This window comes from Rhipicephalus microplus, unplaced genomic scaffold, assembly GCF_043290135.1.
Source record: "Rhipicephalus microplus isolate Deutch F79 unplaced genomic scaffold, USDA_Rmic scaffold_244, whole genome shotgun sequence".
NCBI lineage: Eukaryota > Metazoa > Arthropoda > Arachnida > Ixodida > Ixodidae > Rhipicephalus > Rhipicephalus microplus.
The window spans coordinates 183,286-192,500 of NW_027464815.1; positions in this window are offsets into that span (position 1 = coordinate 183,286).

Genomic DNA, 9,215 nt, shown 5'->3' on the forward strand with positions numbered 1-9,215 from the left:
ATCGTTCGACTGCGCGTCCGTCCTCGCCCTCGGCGGGCCGGACGCAGTCTGTGTGCGGCGGAGGCCACCTTCAGGCGCCCCAACACGCTTATTTTGCACTCCGAGATGACGGCGTTCGAGCTCGCTACGGCACAACCTTCCCGAAAGACGAGTGGGAGCCGTGCGGCAAGAAGCACGTTCATGCTCGCTCTTTTTCGTTGCATCGACTCGGTCGCGCCGTGCGGGTTGCCCAAGCCCGCTGCACTGTCGGTGGACCGGCCGGAACTAGCAACGGAGCCGAGACTGCAAAGCCGCCAGACGACGGGTCACGCCCGCGTCTTCGGCGCTTTCGCATCTGAATCGCCCGAGGACGACACGGAACACACCTCGATATCGTGGTAAAACGGCACCGTCCGACAACCAGCCCCTAACGCATCAAGCGGATGAGGCTGCAGACGACTGCCGTGGATTCCCCTGGAGCAGACCCGAGGACACGCTTGACGAGGCCGAAGCCCGCCGCATATCAGACACCCGGTCGCTTTCGCGTACGCCGCTCACGAGAACCCCCACATAATAGCAGCGATAAGTACCCAGACCTCCTTGGGCCCTAATACGAGCGTACTCGAGAAAATTTCACCGCGGGTGTGCCCCGAAACGTGTGGCATGTTGAGCGTGCCACAAGTCTACGTCGCTCTCAAACCCGCCGAGGTCGTAGAATTTGCGACCCTACTCACGAAATTCCCACCGAGGATACGGCCGCAAACGTACCGCACCTTGGGTAGGCCACGAGTTTGTGCAACACTACGCTGACGGCACAGCACCGAGGTCGTGCGCGCACGCACGGGAAAATTCCGCCGCGGTTTCTGCCGAAAACGTGAGGCACCACGACTCTCCGCAAGTTCGCGTCGACTGCGAAAGACCGAAGTCGTGAACGACGTGTCCGCTACTCGCCGCCGACACGCTGGACACCAAACGTACAACGACTCGACGGCGTCGTAGAGGCCCACGACGCGGTTTTCCTTAACGACGTCTCGGCGTGGCACCGACAGGTTAGAACGGCCGACCAACGTTCCCTGTCCGCCGTTCGGCTCAGTCGAAGGGCTCGGCGACTTCGGCAACGCTGCGAAGCCGCACGGTGACGCACGCCATGTCCCCATTTTTTTTTTTCTTTCTGCGTCTGCCGGGGTGCCCCTATAATAGCAGCGATAAGCACCCAGACCGCCGTGGGTCGCTCGCCCCGGCTGACGTGGTTTTTCGTACTCCTGCGGCGGTCGCCGTCAAGCACGTCCAAATACGCTACTTTCGTGGCGCATTCACGCTCTTTCGCTTCGCCGGAGTGCCAGCACTCACTCTGCCAAAAACGGCGAACATCCGAGCGGCGGTTCCCACTTTTGCGTCGGCGTCGCAAACCCCGCCCCGGCAGACGAGGTTTGCCGTACTCGTGCGACGGTGGCCGGCGGGCACGTCGAAAGACGCCGATATCGTGCGCGAATTGGCGCACCTTGGCTTCACCGGAGTGCCGCCACTGACTCCTCCAAAAACGGCGAAGATCCGAGCGGCGCTTCCCACTTTCGCATCGGCGTCCCGAACTCCGCCCCGGCTGACGCGGTTTACCGTACTCGTGCGACGGTCGCCGGCGAGCACGTGGAAAGACGCCGATATCGTGCCCGAATCGGCTCCGTTCGGCTTCGCCGGAGTGCCAGCACTGGCTCGGCGAAAGACGACGAACATCCGAGCGACGGTTCTCACTATTGCGTACGCGTCGCAAACCCCGCCCCGGCAGACGCACTTTGCCGTACTCGTGCGACGGTCGCCGGCGAGCACGTAGAAAGACGCCGATATCGTGCCGGAATCGGCCCCGTTTGGCTTCGCCGGAGTGCCAGCACTCACTCGGCCACAAACGGCGAACATCCGAGCGGCGGTTCCCACTTAGCCGTCGGCGTCCCGAACTCCGCCCCGGCAGACGCGGTTGCCGAGCTCGTGCGACTAGCGACCGCGAAGCCGTCTCGCGACGCCGCTTTCGTGCGCGGCTCCCACTGCGACCTGGGTCACCCGAGGTCGACGAGCAAAAAAGAATGTCGAAAAAAATTTTTTTTTTTTTTGCGTCTGCCGGGGTGCCCCTATAATAGCAGCGATAAGCACCCAGACCGCCATGGGTCGCTCGCCCCGGCTGACGTGGTTTTTCGTTTTCCTGCGGTGGTCGTCGTCAAGCACGTCCAAACACGCCACTTTCGTGGGCGCATTCGCGCTCTTTCGCTTCGCCGGAGTGCCAGCACTCACTCTGCCAAAAACGGCGAACATCCGAGCGGCGGTTCCCACTTTTGCGTCGGCGTCGCAAACCCCGCCCCGGCAGACGAGGTTTGCCGTACTCGTGCGACGGTGGCCGGCGGGCACGTCGAAAGACGCCGATATCGTGCGCGAATTGGCGCACCTTGGCTTCACCGGAGTGCCGCCACTGACTCCTCCAAAAACGGCGAAGATCCGAGCGGCGCTTCCCACTTTCGCATCGGCGTCCCGAACTCCGCCCCGGCTGACGCGGTTTACCGTACTCGTGCGACGGTCGCCGGCGAGCACGTGGAAAGACGCCGATATCGTGCCCGAATCGGCTCCGTTCGGCTTCGCCGGATTGCCAGCACTGGCTCGGCGAAAGACGACGAACATCCGAGCGACGGTTCTCACTATTGCGTACGCGTCGCAAACCCCGCCCCGGCAGACGCACTTTGCCGTACTCGTGCGACGGTCGCCGGCGAGCACGTAGAAAGACGCCGATATCGTGCCGGAATCGGCCCCGTTTGGCTTCGCCGGAGTGCCAGCACTCACTCGGCCACAAACGGCGAACATCCGAGCGGCGGTTCCCACTTAGCCGTCGGCGTCCCGAACTCCGCCCCGGCAGACGCGGTTGCCGAGCTCGTGCGACTAGCGACCGCGAAGCCGTCTCGCGACGCCGCTTTCGTGCGCGGCTCCCACTGCGACCTGGGTCACCCGAGGTCGACGAGCAAAAAAGAATGTCGAAAAAAATTTTTTTTTTTTTTTTTGCGTCTGCCGGGGTGCCCCTATAATAGCAGCGATAAGCACCCAGACCGCCATGGGTCGCTCGCCCCGGCTGACGTGGTTTTTCGTTTTCCTGCGGTGGTCGTCGTCAAGCACGTCCAAACACGCCACTTTCGTGGGCGCATTCGCGCTCTTCGCTTCGCCGGAGTGCCAGCACTCACTCTGCCAAAAACGGCGAACATCCTAGTGGCGGTTCCCACTTTTGCGTCGGCGTCGCCAACCCCGCCCCGGCATACGCGGTTTGCCGTACTCGTGCGGCGGTGGCCGGCGGGCACGTCGAAAGACACCGATATCGTGCGCGAGTCGATGCTTCTTGGTCTCGCAGGAGGGCCGCCACTCACTCCTGCAAAAACGGCGAAGATCCGAGCGGCGCTTCCCACTTTTTCGTCGGCGTCGCAAACCTCGCCCCGGCAGACGCGCTTTGCCGTACTCGTGCGACGGTCGCCGGCGAGCACGTCGAAATACGCCGATATCGTGCCCGAATCGGCCCCGTTTCGCTTCGCCGGAGTGCCAGCACTCGCTCGGCCAAAGACGACGAACATCCGAGCGACGGTTCCCACTATTGCGTACGCGTCGCGAACCCCGCCCCGGCAGACGCGGTTTGCCGTACTCGTGCGGCGGTGGCCGGCGGGCACGTCGAAAGACGCCGATATCGTGCACGAATTGGCGCTCCTTGGCTTCACCGGAGTGCCAGCACTCACTCGGCCAAAAACGGCGAACATCCGAGCAGCGGTACCCACTTAGCCGTCGGCATCCCGAACTCCGCGCCGGCTGACGCGGTTGCCGAGCTCGTGCGACTAGCGACCGCGAACGCGTCTCGCGACGCCGCTTTCGTGCGCGGCTCCCATTGCGACCTGGGTTACCCGAGCTCGACCAGCAAAAAAGAAGGTCGAAAATTTTTTTTTTTTTTTTCTGCGTCTGCCGGGGTGCCCCTATAATAGCAGCGATAAGCACCCAGACCGCCGTGTGTCGCTCGCCCCGGCTGACGTGGTTTTTCGTACTCCTGCAGCGGTCGCCGTCACGCACGTCCAAATACGCCACTTTCGTGGGCGCATTCGCGCTCTTTCGCGTCGCCGGAGTGCCAGCACTCACTCTGCCAAAAACGGCCAACATCCGAGCGGCGGTTCCCACTTTTGCGTCGGCGTCGTAAACCCCGCCCCGGCAGACGCGGTTTGCCCTACTCGTGCGACGGTCGCCGGCGAGCGCGTCGAAAGACGCCGATATCGTGCGCTAATTGGCGCTCCTTGGCTTCTCCGGAGTGCCGCCACTCACTCCTCCAAAAACGGCGAAGATCCGAGCGGCGTTCTCCACTTTCGCATCGGCGTCCCGAACTCCGCCCGGGCTGACGCGGTTTACCGTACTCGTGCGACGGTCGCCGGCGGGCACGTCGAAAGACGCCGATATCGTGCCGTAATCGGCCCCGTTTGGCTTCGCCCGTGTGCCAGCACTCACTCGGCCAAAAACGGCGAACATCCGAGCAAGCGTTTCCCACTTTCGCATCGGCGTCCCGAAGCCCGCCCCGGCAGACGCGGTTTGCCCTACTCGAGCGACGGTCGCCGGCGATCACGTCGAAAGGCGCCGAATTCGTGCACGAATCGATGCTTCTTGGTCTCGCAGGAGGGCCGCCACTCACTCCTGCAAAAACGGCGAAGATCCGAGTTGCGCTTCCCACTTTTTCGTCGGCGTCCCGAACTACGCCCCGGCTGACGCGGTTTACCGTACTCGTGCGACGGTCGCCGGCGGGCACTTCAAAATACGCCGATTTCGTGGGCGCATTCACGCTGTTTCGCTTCCCCGGAGTGCCAACACTCACTCTGCCGAAAGCGGCGATCATCCGAGCGGCGGTTCCCACTTTTGCGTCGGCTTCGCAAACGGCGCCCCGGCAGACGCGCTCGTGCGACGTACTCGTGCGACGGTCGCCGGCGAGCACGTCGAAAGACGCCGATATCGTGCTCGAATCGACCCCGTTTCGCTTCGCCGGAGTGCTGCCAGTCACGGCGCAGAAAACGGCGAACAAGTGTTTTTTTTTTTTTTTTTCCTAGAATTTGTGTTATAGAAGGCACATTTGATATCGGACGATAATTTTCAACTTTATCACGCGCACCGATTTTCGTGTAGAGGTTTGCAAGTTTATGGGAATTTCTCCACTTGGAATAATGCGATTTAGTAGTACTACGAGAACTTCATGGATGTACTCAAGGGTACGGGGCAAGTCAGTTACGTCAACACCTGCAGATTTTTTACACTTCAAACTGAAAATTGTTGGTTGTGAGTCCTCGTGTGATATTAAAGGCCGATTCGCTAACACATAGAACAAAGAAAGAAAGGAAGAAAAAACGCCCGCGCTCGCTCAAGAAACCTGGGTTCGCAACAAGTGGCAACAACAAGCAACCGAGCGAGTGCGCCAAAACCCGTGGCGGCCGAACAAACGCGAAGTCCCAACCGCGTCAGCCGGGGCGGCACGGGACAGGAAAAATCACTTCAGCCGGGGCGGCGGGGCACCGAATAAACCTCGTCACCTCGTCGCAGGATAAAAGAGGAAACAAAAAGTCTAAACAGCGTCTGCTGGAGCGAATGCGTAATAAAACAACAACAACAACAAAAAAAAAAAACACCCGCGCTCAAGAAGTCTGCAATCACCACAAAAGGCGACTGTGACCGAGCAGCGTCAGCCGGGGCCGTGCGGAAACGGAAAAACCGCGACTACCGGGGCGTCGAGGCACCGAAAAATCCACTTCAGCCGCGGCGAAAAAAAAAAACAAAAAGAAAGACGGAGGGGGGGGGGGGAACCACGTCTGCCGGGGCGAAGGAAAAAAAAAAAACGCGTCTGCCGGGGCGAGCCCGGGTGCGGCACCACCGGGAAAACTGTGGCAAACAGACATGGCGATCGAGTGAGTGGGCCGCCAGCCAGGCTCAGCCAAAAAGTGCAAAGTCCGAACTGCGTCAGCCGGGGCGGCAAAAACCACGTCAGCCGGGGCGGCGCAAAAAACCGCGTCTGCCGGGGCGGCACGAAACCGCGTCAGCCGGGGCGGCGCGAAAACTGCGTCAGCCGGGGCGAAAGAAAAAAAAAAAAAAACGCGTCTGCCGGGGCGAGCCCGGGTGCGGCACCACCGGGAAAACTGTGGCAAACAGACATGGCGATCGAGTGAGTGGGCCGCCAGCCAGGCACAGCCGAAAAGTGCAAAGTCCGAACCGTGTCAGCCGGGGCGGCAAAAAACCGCGTCAGCCGGGGCGGCGCAAAAAACCGCGTCTGCCGGGGCGGCACGAAACCGCGTCAGCCGGGGCGGCGCGAAAACTGCGTCAGCCGGGGCGAGCCCGGGTGCGGCACCACCGGGAAAACTGTGGCAAACAGACATGGCGATCGAGTGAGTGGGCCGCCAGCCAGGCTCAGCCAAAAAGTGCCAAGTCCGAACTGCGTCAGCCGGGGCGGCAAAAAACCGCGTCAGCCGGGGCGGCGCAAAAAACCGCGTCTGCCGGGGCGGCGCGAAAACCGCGTCTGCCGGGGCGGCGCGAAAACTGCGTCAGCCGGGGCGAAAGAAAAAAAAAAACGCGTCTGCCGGGGCGAGCCCGGGTGCGGCACCACCGGGAAAACTGTGGCAAACAGACATGGCGATCGAGTGAGTGGGCCGCCAGCAAGGCTCAGCCAAAAAGTGCTAAGTCCGAACTGCGTCAGCTGGGGCGGCAAAAAACCGCGTCTGCCGGGGCGGCACGAAACCGCGTCAGCCGGGGCGGCGCGAAAACCGCGTCTGCCGGGGCGGCACGAAACCGCGTCAGCCGGGGCGGCGCGAAAACTGCGTCAGCCGGGGCGAGCCCGGGTGCGGCACCACCGGGAAAACTGTGGCAAACAGACATGGCGATCGAGTGAGTGGGCCGCCAGCCAGGCACAGCCGAAAAGTGCTAAGTCCGAACTGCGTCAGCCGGGGCGGCAAAAACCGCGTCAGCCGGGGCGGCGCGAAAACCGCGTCTGCCGGGGCGGCACGAAACCGCGTCAGCCGGGGCGGCGCGAAAACTGCGTCAGCCGGGGCGAGCCCGGGTGCGGCACCACCGGGAAAACTGTGGCTAACAGACATGGCGATCGAGTGAGTGGGCCACCAGCCAGGCTCAGCCAAAAAGTGCTAAGTCCGAACTGCGTCAGCCGGGGCGGCAAAAACCGCGTCAGCCGGGGCGGCGCAAAAAACCGCGTCTGCCGGGGCGGCACGAAACCGCGTCAGCCGGGGCGGCGCGAAAACTGCGTCAGCCGGGGCGAAAGAAAAAAAAAAAAACGCGTCTGCCGGGGCGAGCCCGGGTGCGGCACCACCGGGAAAACTGTGGCAAACAGACATGGCGATCGAGTGAGTGGGCCGCCAGCCAGGCACAGCCGAAAAGTGCCAAGTCCGAACTGCGTCAGCCGGGGCGGCAAAAAACCGCGTCAGCCGGGGCGGCGCAAAAAACCGCGTCTGCCGGGGCGGCACGAAACCGCGTCAGCCGGGGCGGCGCGAAAACTGCGTCAGCCGGGGCGAGCCCGGGTGCGGCACCACCGGGAAAACTGTGGCAAACAGACATGGCGATCGAGTGAGTGGGCCGCCAGCCAGGCTCAGCCAAAAAGTGCCAAGTCCGAACTGCGTCAGCCGGGGCGGCGCAAAAAACCGCGTCTGCCGGGGCGGCGCGAAAACCGCGTCTGCCGGGGCGGCGCGAAAACTGCGTCAGCCGGGGCGAAAGAAAAAAAAAAACGCGTCTGCCGGGGCGAGCCCGGGTGCGGCACCACCGGGAAAACTGTGGCAAACAGACATGGCGATCGAGTGAGTGGGCCGCCAGCAAGGCTCAGCCAAAAAGTGCCAAGTCCGAACTGCGTCAGCCGGGGCGGCAAAAAACCGCGTCTGCCGGGGCGGCACGAAACCGCGTCAGCCGGGGCGGCGCGAAAACCGCGTCTGCCGGGGCGGCACGAAACCGCGTCAGCCGGGGCGAGCCCGGGTGCGGCACCACCGGGAAAACTGTGGCAAACAGACATGGCGATCGAGTGAGTGGGCCGCCAGCCAGGCACAGCCGAAAAGTGCTAAGTCCGAACTGCGTCAGCCGGGGCGGCAAAAACCGCGTCAGCCGGGGCGGCGCAAAAACCGCGTCTGCCGGGGCGAATGCAAAAAAAACAAAGAAAAAAGCCCGCGCTTAATCAAAAGAAAACAAAGAAAAAAGCTTGCGCTTAATCAAAAGAAAACAAACAAAAAAAGTTCGCGCTTAAGCCTGGCGGTGGAACCACCGGGGCAAACAGACCTGGCGATCGAGTGAGTGGGCCGCCAGCCGGGGTGAGCCAAAAAGTGCAAAGTCGGAACCGCGTCAGCCGGGGCGGCGCGAAAACCGCGTCAGCCGGGGCGGCGCAAAAACTGCGTCAGCCGGGGCGGCACGGAAAAACGAAAACCGCGTCAGCCGGGGCGGCACGGAAAAACGAAAACCACGTCAGCCGGGGCGACATCAAAATGAGGAAAAAAAAAAAAACTGCCTTAGGACACCTGCGTACACTTTCATGCGTTTGGGCATATCTCTCTGTAACACGCGCGCCCCTCGTTACGCGCGGCACTCTGTTTTCTCCGACACCCATATTTCGGCGGCATGTGGCACGCGCGCCCGTCCCTACGCACGGCACACCGCAGTGCTTTCTCGATATTTTTCTTTTCCTCCAACACCGTCATCTATAGGCTTTTAGTGACCTGTTGCTCGTGGCAAAAGTTCGCTAGCTCTGACACCTCTTGCATGCGCACCGTTTTTGCGCACGGTGCTATGCCGCAAAGCACGGCAGTCGCATGCGTTTCTCTCAGGCACCTCTTTTTTGACACAACGCTGTGGTGCTTAGAAACACACCCGCCGCTTTTGCGCACAGAACTCCACCGTACAGCACGGTAGTCACGTTTGTTCCACACGAACAGCAGTGTGCATCGTGCTACGACACTTTGAAAGCTTTTTCTTCCGAGTCTCGACCGCGCTGTTCCTTTCGTACTTGGCGCGGTTTTGGGACCAGCTTTGTTTTAAACCCCTACTGCGCGCCGTTCCTTTCGTACTTGGCGCGGTTCAGGGTTTGTTTCGAGCCCTTAGCCGCGCTGTTCCCTCCGTACTTGGCGCGGTTTAGGGTCGAGCTTTGTCTCGAGCCCTCTCCGCGCCGTTCCTTCCGTACTTGGCGCGGTTTAGGGTTTGTTTCGAGCCCTTAGCCGCGCTGT